This window comes from Babylonia areolata, chromosome 7 (genome assembly GCF_041734735.1).
Source record: "Babylonia areolata isolate BAREFJ2019XMU chromosome 7, ASM4173473v1, whole genome shotgun sequence".
Taxonomy (NCBI): Eukaryota; Metazoa; Mollusca; class Gastropoda; order Neogastropoda; family Buccinidae; genus Babylonia; species Babylonia areolata.
Genome location: NC_134882.1, coordinates 51268177 through 51279144, shown reverse-complemented (window position 1 = coordinate 51279144; position 10968 = coordinate 51268177). Strand labels below are relative to the sequence as shown.

The 10968-nt window shown below is 39.9% G+C and overlaps 1 protein-coding gene and 1 non-coding gene across 3 annotated transcripts in view; both read right to left on the bottom strand.

Moving 5' to 3' along the window:
• LOC143284105 (uncharacterized) overlaps positions 1 to 10968 on the bottom strand; it is a 148201-nt gene that overhangs the window by 86021 nt on the left and 51212 nt on the right. For both annotated transcript variants that reach the window (XM_076590750.1, XM_076590751.1), the window contains exon 2: positions 10489 to 10511. The gene's annotated coding sequence lies outside the window, so the exon portion shown is untranslated. The remainder of the gene's footprint in view (positions 1 to 10488; positions 10512 to 10968) is intronic.
• LOC143284377 (5S ribosomal RNA) lies at positions 969 to 1087 on the bottom strand. Its single transcript, XR_013055532.1, has one exon. It is a non-coding gene; the product is annotated as a 5S ribosomal RNA (ribosomal RNA).

The window sequence follows — 10968 nt, the reverse complement described above, 5'->3', positions numbered from 1 at the left end:
TTTCGTAATCTACCTCGATATGTGTAGATAAGCTACACTTCAGAGAGGCTGGCTACAAGCTACAAGCAAAATGTTTTTTTTCTTACTTCCTTTCTTACTCCTTAACTTCTTTCTTTCTTATTTCCTCATTCGATCCTTCCTTTCTGCCTTGCACCAACCTATCTGTTTCCTTCCTTTGTTGTCCCTGCTTTTCTCTCTTTCTATTTGCCTATCTTTTATCTAAATACCCTCGTCTCAAAACTCACCTTTTCCCTCAGCAATAAGTTCAATTGTGGCAGGTCCACTTCCTTTGCGTTAGCTGTGCTTGACTATGTGTGCATACATATGTATGTGTACATAACTACATGCATGTATATGAATGTGTATTGTGTGTGCGTGTGTTTATGTAAGTTTGTGCCTGCCTATGTGTGCGTATGTGTTAGGGTAGCTGTTAGATACACATGTATGTTAAAATGTATGTATGCAGTGTGTGTGTGTGTGTGTGTGTGTGCGTGCGTGCGTGCGTGCGTGCGTGCGTGCGTGCGCGAGCGCGCGCGTGTGTGTGTGTAGTCACATTTTGGTGTGTGTATGTAACATAGATATGATGTTTTATGTTAACAAATGCGTTTTTGTAAAGCACCTAGAGCAGATTTCTGGATAGTGTGCTATATAAGTATCCATTATTATTATTATTATTATTATTATTATTATTATTATTATTATTATTATCTTAATCTTTCTGTCCCTCTGCCTCTATGTCTCCATTTGTCTGCCTTTGTCTCCGTCCACCTGCTTCTGTACCTACCTCTTTATCTCCCTGTATGTTCGGAGAGGATGGTGGTATGTGTATATGTATCAGTTTCAGTTTCAGTAGCTCAAGGAGGCGTCACTGCGTTCGGACAAATCCATATACGCTACACCACATCTGCCAAGCAGATGCCTAACCAGCGGCGTAGCCCAACGCGCTTAGTCAGGCCTTGAGAAAGGAATGCCCACAGCAACCAGTGTTCCCAGGCGGTCACCCATCCAAGTACTAACCGGGCCCGACGTTGCTTAACTTCAGTGATCGGACGAGAACCGGTGTTTTCAACGTGGTATGACCATTGGTATGTATCAACGTGAGGGGAGTGAATGACTGAGAGACAAAGAGAAAGAAAGACAGAAGTAAGCCGAAACAGACAGGCAGAGAAAGAGAGAAAGAGTGAGAACGTGATTTTGCTCCAAATACTGACACCTTGACATTGGAAAGGACAAAGAAAGCAATTAACTAGGGAATAACAGGACATAGCTCAGCTTCTCACACGATATGTCGGCTTTCAGTTGAAACAGTGTAAAAACTTAGCTGTGGTTAAAAACAAGAAGAAGAAAACAACAACGTCAGTCTTGAATAAAAATTAAAAAAACAAGTCTCCAAATTGACATTCAACTTTTCAAAAGGTTCACATTGCCGTGAAACACAATCTCTCTCTCTCTCTCTCTCTCTCTCTCTCTCTCTCTCTCTCTCTCTCTCTCTCTCTCTCTCTCTCTCTCTCTCTCTCTCTCGAATTGAAAGAATAGGCCATGGATAAATTCTTAATTTTGAATAAAAACATTTTGAGTTCCCATCTGTGTGTGTGTGTGTGTGTGTGTGTGTGGCCGTTTGTCTGTCTGTCTCTCTCTGTCTCCCTCTCTCTCTCTCCCCCTCTCTGTCTCTCTCTCTCTCTCCCTCTCTCTCCCTCTCTCTCTCTCTGTCTTTACCTCTATCTCTCTTTCTCTCTCCTCGGTGTCTGTGTCACTCTCTGTCTCTCTCTCTCACTTTCTCTCACTCTCTCTCTGTCTGTCTCTCTCTCTGTCTCTCTCTGTCTCTCTCTCTCTCTTCTGCCCCCTCTCTCTCTTGCTGAATGAAATCGCACAGAACAAAACCGTCCTTGTTAAAAGACAAATCACATTGTCAACTATGAATGAATACAGGATGAAAAAAGAAAAGAAAAAGAAAAAAAAAGAAAGAATGGGGGAAGCTTAACTGCAGAGTCGAGTTCTCCCTGAGGTGCTCAGACACGTTGTGACAAGAAACTGATGCATTGCAGTACGACACACTATACAACAATAAAACTCAACACAGTTCAATACAATGCAATACAATACAATACAGTGCCGTACAATACAGTATAATGCAATACAATACAATACGATAAAATACATTACAGTACCACACAGTGCAGTACAGTACAGAACAGTACTTTACAGTACGATGCAATATAATACAAATCAATACAATATGATACGATATACGATGTAATAATCAATTGCAATGTTTTTAAAAGCGAATATGTGAAATGCTTTTATTTGAGAACATATGTTTATTACTCTTGTTTAATCAAGTAATCCGCGTGTGTGGGGTGGGGGTGGGGGGGGGGGGGGGGGGTGCGGGTGTGTGCTGATTATCTGGTTGTGGTTTTCCGCAATTCATCTTTATTCTTATCTTATCTGTCTATTATAATCAATGTGCAGTACAGTAGGCTATGTTTATAATTATATTCAAATAATGTTTCTTAATTCTTTCTGTTTTTACATTAAGAATACTAGTTATTACCTGCAGTGTGTGGATGTATGTATAAAACGATGTATGTGATATTTTTTTACATTTGTATCTTCGTAATATTCGTAAAAGCTGTTGTTGACTTTTACAGTTATGGTCCCCATGTTGTTTACTTGTCTATGTTTGATAATGCACCTGACCAAATTTCTCCAGTTGGAGATAATAAAGTTATTCTTATCTTATCTTATACGATACAATATGACACCACACGACTCGATACGGTACGATTCGATACGATGGGATGCGCTGCTATGCGCAGCAATACAAAGCAGTACAATACAACTCGATAAAAAATATGATACAATTCAATGCAAAACGGAACATAGTAACGCGCACAATACATCACAACTCACCAGCACACCTACGAGAATTCAAATCAATATAATATATCCCTAATACAACACTTTGACACACAGCCCAACCCTGTTTTTTTTTTTTTTTTTTTTTTTTTTTTTTTTTTTGTTTGTTTTTTTTAAAATTTAATTTGATCTCATAACTTCTGACCTGTCGCTCTGTGATGCTGGTCATTGCACGTCTGATCTTCCTCCAACTTTAAAAAAAAAAAAAAATTTCTTTGTCACTCTCTCTCATTTTTTTCATCCTGTGTACACACAGTGTGTGTGTGTGTGGAGGGGGGGGGGCGAGGGGGTTGGGGGGGGTAAGCGTGCACCTGCTCAATCGTCCGTTTATATACCCCGTGATTACTAAAAAAAAACCAACCAACAACAACAAACAAACAAACAAAACCCCACTGCAACCTCCACTCTTACCGAACGCTGTGTGAAAAAAAACAACCACACACACACACACACACACACACACACACACACACACACACAAAACAAACCCCCAAAACCCAAACGTCTTTTGAAGACAACCTGCATCAGCCTCCATGGCGGAAGAAAATAACTTGAAAGGTGGAAGAAAAAAAATTACAATCAGCCTTCGGATGTCCAACAGCCTTCCATTTCGTTGTCGTCACGATATAACACAATCCCTTCACATGACCAACCTTTTGACAAAGAAAGGAAAGAATAAAGAAAAAAGACAAAGAGAAAAGAATAGAAAGGGAAGAAAGAAAGAAAGAAAGAAGAAGTGAGACAAGAAAGGAAGGAAAGAAGAAATAGATACGCAGTGTACAAACAAGAGCAGAAAAAAAAGGAAACGAAGGAAAGAGAGAAGAAAGAGGAGAAACAGAGAGAGAGAGAAGAAGAAGAAAGCGATTTATACTACATAACAAGAGCACCAAAAAAAAAATATAAAAAACACGAAGGAAAGCGATAAAAGATGAAAGAGATATGAAAGAAAAAGAACGGAAGAGAGAAAAGACGAAAAACAGAAATGGCAAAAAAGTTAAATTGAATGAACAGCGAAGAAGATCAGAAAAGAGAGAGAGAGAGGATGAGAAAAAAAAAGACAAAAAAGAAAAGAAGAAAGAAAGGAAATGAAGATAGAAACGAAAATATACAAAACAAAAAAAGGAAAGAAAAATCTACAAAAACGGAAAGAAAAACTAAGAGAGAACAGAGATTGATACGTAAATGGTTATCAGGTCTGTCTACATGTGGGAATGGCAAGGCAGATTTCAGGGCTATTGTTGCCGTTTGCACCACCAGCCGTTGACAAGGTCGTGTGGAAAAGAGATTCATTTTGGAGTGGTTAAAAAAAAAAAAAAAAGAATAAATAAAATAATATAAAATTAAAAAAAAAAAAGGCGTTGGATTGTTTCGTAGACTTTTATCTTCTTAAACACAAATATCTATATTATATGTTGTTGTTGTTTTTTTTCTTTTCTCCATCCTATCTCGTGTCTTATCATTGTTAAATGGAAAACTGTCAGGTGTATTATTTTAGTCTGTGTTTTATTTACTTTCTGTTTATTTTCAATCATATGTTTAGTTTACTCTCTCTCTCTCTCTCTCTCTCTCTCTCTCTCTCTCTCTCTCTCTCTCTATATATATATATATATATATATATATATATATATCAATCTATCTATTTTTATCTCTCTCTCTCTTTCTTTGTTTTGTTTTCTTTTTCTTTGTATATTTCAACGTCTCCTCCCATATTTTGTATATAGGTATTAATGCGTGGTGTCTTTATATAGGTTTTTGATGTTGCTAACATTTATTATTTGTATAGAATATTCATTTATTACCTGTCTGTCTGTCTGTCTCTCTTGCCCCCCCCCCCCCTCGACCCTCCGCCCCCCGCCAGCCCCCCCCCCCAACCCCCCCCCCCACCACACACACACACACCCACCTCTCTCATTTTATTTTGCTCTCTCTCCTTCTAGTTACTTCGTGACATGTCTTGATTGTATTTCCTTGCTATATTTTATCTTACATCACTCCACTGTCACTCTCTGTCTCCGTCTGTGTGTCTTCCTCCCTGTCTGTCTCCCTGTCTGTCTGTCTCCTTCTCCACCTCTTTTTCTTTTTCTTTTTCTTCTCCTTTTTTCTCTCATTTTTTTGTCTCTGACCCGGCTTTTTCGCTCGCAAGCTCCCGCATGCCTTATTTTTGTCTGTAGGGACCAATGGCGTATGTCTTTATTATTATTTTCTTTTTTTGATAGATTTATTTTTCAAATTATTTCATGCTTATATCATTCTGTTCAATTTCGTTCTTCACCGCAGCTGTTGCAACTGCATACAGTGAAGCCTTTTGCTTTTCAGTCTAAGACGAAGCTTTCTTCCTTTTCCCGAAAAAAAGGAAGTAAAAACCTCTATAAGGGATTAAGATGTACTCCCCCTTGTACCTTTTCATCGCTGATCACATCAATTTCAAGCGAAATATTTGCATGTTATGCAATTTCCAACGGATTAATTCTTTATCAAATGGACAAAATGCGATGTGTTTTGAGAGAGAGAGAGAGGGAGAGAGAGAGAGAGAGAGAGAGAGAGAGAGAGAGAGAGAGTGTGTGTGTTTTGTTTTGGTTTTTGTTTGTTTTTGTTTTGTTTTGTTTTGTTTTGTCACTTTTGAGGTGATTGACAACACGAATAACTTGACTCTCAAGCTCAGTTCTCCCGTTCAACAGGTAATGAGTATCCAGTGCACTGAAGACATGAAACAACCTTTATTTCATGGAGGCTACGACGCTGCCTTACTCTTTTCTGACTCCCTGTCTCTGTCTCTGTCTCTGTCGGGCTGTCTGTCTGCCCTCTCTCTCTCTCTCTCTCTCTCTCTTTAGATCTCTCTCTCTCTCTCTCTCTCTCTCTCTCTCTCTCTCTCTCTATATATATATATATATATATATATATATATATGTGTGTGTGTGTGTGTGTGTGCGTGCGTGCGTGCGTGTGCGTGTGATGGTCACATTCTGGTATTTCTTTTCTATTTTCTAAAACGAGACAAATGAGGACAACAACAACAACAACAACAACAACAATAAAATAATAATAATAATAATAATAATAAAACGCCTTCTGTTGTAGAATTATTATTTTTTTATCCAAATACAATCAAGTACGAAAAAAAGAATGGGATAGACTAAAACGTGGACAACAACGACAACTACGTCAACACACACACACACGAACACACACAGAGAAAAATGACAAAACCCACACACACAATGGCAGAGTTCAGAAGGTCAGCCCTTCGTTTATCTGTCAAGTTCCATCCTCCGTAATTACCACCCCTGGACAAGGAGCTCTCCACACGTCGGAAACGGGGTTAGTGGCCCTGTCATCTGCAGGGAAAGCAGGTGCCACGGCAGAGGGGTTGTGGAGTTATGTCCCATCTCCCTCTCTCCGTTGTACAGAGGACAGGGAGGCGTGGAATTCTCTCTGATATCTGTTGTGGAAAAGGGGGGGGGGGGAAGGAAGCCGCGGACTTGTTTTAATCTGATGTCTGTTGCACAATGTAGGGCGAGGTGATGATTTTGTATGTGATGCCTGTTTTCCAGGGAAGGGAGGTGTAGATTTATCTGTGATGTCCCGTTTTCCAAAAGACGCGTTGATTCATATTCTGTGAAGTCTCGTTTTCCAGTAGACATGTGGATTCATAATCTGTGATGTTCCGTTTTCCAGTAGACATGTGGATTCATAATCTGTGATGTTCCGTTTTCCAACAGACATGTGGATTTAAAATCTGCGATGTCCGTTTTCCATATCTCTCCCCTGTATCTCTTCTTTGTTTTTCTCCCTATCTCTCTGTCTCTTGGTCCTTTGCCATACCCCCCCCCCTCCCCAACCCAACCGAAAAAAAACAACAACAACAAAACTGTAAAATGTTGCACATTTACTTTCTTTTCTCTGTTTTATTTTTTTTGAAATGAAGGCATCGTTGACAACAGCTGATTCAAGCTCCCTTCCAAAAAAGCAATACCGTGCACTTCCGCGTAAGAAAAGAGGGAGAAAAAACAACAACAAAACAAAGTTGACTGGCAGATTTCAGACATGCAAGCTTTCTTTCGCCTGTCGCTAAGATAGGGTTGACGTCCTTTGGGAGACGGGAGACACTCCCCTTAGAAAGAGCAAACAAGCAAACAAACCCCCCCAAAAAACAGATAACACGCATTCGACTCGTTGCTTCACAAGATCACATGGTCAGTGATCCTGTTTCCGATTGCTGAAAAGTTCTTAGGGATTGGGGTTTCGTTGGAACCGTGAACAGTGCTATTTATTTATTTATTTATTTATTTGTTCGTTTGTTTATTCATTTTTTTGTTCACTTGTTTATTTTCTTGCTCTTTCTATTTCTTCTCTGTGCGTGTGTGTTGTTTACATTACATCCCAACTCTTGAGGTCACCCAAAAGAGAAAGTGTTTTGGTTCTCTGCCATTATATGCACCATGTTTGCTTTTGTCTCTCCATTTCTTAGTCTCTTTTTATTTCTGTCACACACGCACACACACACACACACACACACACACACACACACACACACACACACACACACACACACACACACAATAACGCTTACACGCACCAACACACACATACGCACCAACACATACACACACGCAAACACACACACACACACACACAAGAACACGTACACCAACATATTGACAAATACTCACGAATGCAAACATTTATATATACGCACGCAAGCGTGGCAACTGAGTTTCAAACATATGAATCCACACATCCCCCACACACACCCACAAACAACCAGATACATGCGTTCGAATATTTACTTATCATATCGCAACGTTGTGCTTTCATCTCGCAATACAGTTTCTTGTGATTTTGGAAAACTATCACCACCCAACAACAAACAGAACATACGAGAGCGTTCATCTTTAATTTTTTTTTTTTTTTTAACAACTTCATGCTTTTATCTCGTTAGTTAGCGTCATGCTCTTTGAAAACTGCCCAAACGTTTCACAATTTTTATTTTTTAATTTTTTTTATTTATTTATTTTTTTCGTAGCGGTTTTCTTAAAGATCAAAAAAGGATGAAGGTGGCCGAAAGGGAGATAATCGGACAGAGAGAAAACGAACGGACGAGCCAAATTGTTTCATGGGGGAATAAGCGTTCATGCTTGTTTACATCCAACCCTCTGAGCGACAGGACAAAAGTGATAGAGAGAGAGAGAGAGAGAGAGATTCAACGGGTTTGTGGATCGACAGAACAGGGGGAGGGGGGGGGGGGGGGGGATGGGGCCAGGGGGAGAGTGTGTGTGTGTGGGGGGGGGGGGGGGGGGGCTTTTTTGAGAAAATAGCATGGCCACGCCTGTGAAAAGTCTCAGCTGGATTCATAAGTATTAAGTTTCATATCGAAAGCACAATATTTCGGTTGTGTCGTGTTTACTTATGTTTTTTATTCGTTTCAGTGGCACAATATGTTCTCCATCTTCAAAGGGCGGGTTTTCATTCTGTCATAAATTTCATTGGGGTGTTTTAGATTGCAGTTTGTTGCGGTCACATTATCTAAATATGTTTTGCAATATTTTATGGGAAATGATTTGACAGCTATCCAGAGTAAAGAATATTCATTCTAGAATATTTCTGAAACATTCTCCACCAACTAATTGCAATGTTTTTAAAAGCGAATATGTGAAATGCTTTTATTTGAGAACATATGTTTATTACTCTTGTTTAATCAAGTAAACCGCGTGTGTGGGGTGGGTGGGGGATGGGTGGGTGCGGGTGTGTGCTGATTATCTGGTTGCGGTCTTCCGCAATTTATCTTTATTCTTATCTTATCTGTCTATTATAATCAATGTGCAGTATAGTAGACTATGTTTATAATTATATTCAAATAATGTTTCTTAATTATTTCTGTTTTTTACATTAAGAATACTAGTTATTGACTACAGTGTGTGGATGTATATATGAAACGGTGTATGTGATATATATATATTTTTTTTTACATTTGTATCTTCGTAATATTCGTACAAGCTGTTGTTGACTTTTACAGTTATAGTCCCCATGTTGTTCACTTGTCTATGTTGTGATAATGCACCTGACCAAATTTCTCCAGTTGGAGATAATAATGTTATTCTTATCTTATCTTATCTATACTTGACCATAATGGTTTAGATACGCTGTCACTGAAGTAACAATTTATCAAAAGTTTAAGATTCATTTTCTCAAGGAGGCGTCACTGCGTCGACAAATCCATATACGCTACACCACATCTGACAGCAGCATGACACAACGCGCTAGTCAGGACATGAACATGCTGGATCAATGGAGCGGTAATAAAACAAACTTAGACCTACTGAAGGAAATGAATACACATGAACAGAATGGCACAAAGAGTGGATGAAAGTTAGCAAGTACGTATGTGAAGGAGAAAGCCAAGTAAATAGATTCAACTCTCTCCATACGAACGGCGAAAGAGACGACGTTAACAGCGTTTCACCCCAATTACCATCATCAAAATATTGCAAGCGGAAGGCTCTTATACTGAATAGGTGAATGCTGACAAAGAATACCCCAATTCTGACGACGGAAGCAAAAGGTTGGGTCCTTCAGACACCCACAGGACATCCGAGGGGTATGTATAGAGGAGAAGAGAGGACTGGCCGTGCTGAGTGAGTTAAAAAAAAGAAAAAAGAGAGAAGGAAGGAAGAATGAAGGTAGGAAACGAGACTCAGTTCTGGTGTACTGTCAATGTCCTTTCCTTTGCCCTTCAGCCAAAACGTCAGATCAGACATGGGGGGAATCAGATCACTCTGAATCATACCACTGTTTCGTATCAGACACGGAGGATTAGATTCCTTCAAGACATGCCATTGCTTCATAGCAGGGATTCGGTCCCTCCGAGATAGAGTTATGAGCTTTTTGGTGTCTCGACCACCACCACACAAAAAAAGAAGAAAAAAAAAAAGGGGAGTGAAGGAAGGGATTAAGCGGCAGATATCAGACGCCCTGAGGATGACTTGACTCGAGTCACGAACGGGGAATGGTCTGTCACGGAGGGTAGAGTTTTCCCTATCCGCCATTTCATCCAGACGCCCACACAAGCACACACGCACATGCGCGTCGCATACAGGCAGACACAGACACACACACACACACACACACACACACACACACACACACACACAGAGCGGCGTCTCTTTTGGTTGTCAGTCGTCTGCTTACGTGATCACGTGACCAACAATGGTAGCAGCAGCGGCGAAACTGTTCAGTGTGTGTATGTTCGCGTGCGAACGTTCGCGTATGTGCAGATATCGATTGCCTTATCAATGACTCAACTGACTCACGTGTTGATAGATAGAAGAACAGGTAAGTTGAAAGGTAAGTAGGCAGAGCTAGATCTACATACACAGACAAACAGACATAACAGAGGATAGCGAAACTGGAGGCGAGCAAAGAAACAAAGCACATATGTACAAATCGGTCAGATAACCTGGAATAACAGGTCGCAGTGTCGTCTGTATTCAAGGGCATTCTCGGGCTGACACGAATTCACAACAATCAACACCAAGAATAACATTCTGATGTGCGGAAACATATTGAAAAGCTTACCTGATATGTGCTTGCTCAAGTTCCTGAAACAAACAAACAAACAAAAATCATTCTGAAGTGTTTTCAAGCCAAAAAATGAAGTGCGTGCAAGATCCTAATTTTTATATGGTGTTTGTAAGAACGTCCTGCAAGTTCAAACGAAGTTAAAAAAAAAAAAAATAAATAAAAAATAAATAAAAAAATAAAACAACATTGTATGTGATACTGATTATGAAAATATCGTCAGCATATAAACTGAGAGTGATAACACGGGGAGAGAGACAGAGACAGACAAACAGAAAGAGAGAGAGGGGGGGGGGGAGGGGGGGGGGCAGACAGAGATGGATACAGATACAGAGAAAAGACACATGAAGACATGTGAGCAAAGTGTTGTGGAGAGAGACGGAGACAGACATAGACAATAGCAGTGTATGAAGCGTCTGATGACGTTTAATTTTAATTGGAAAGAAACTAGCCCCTGACAGATACCCGTCTACAGAA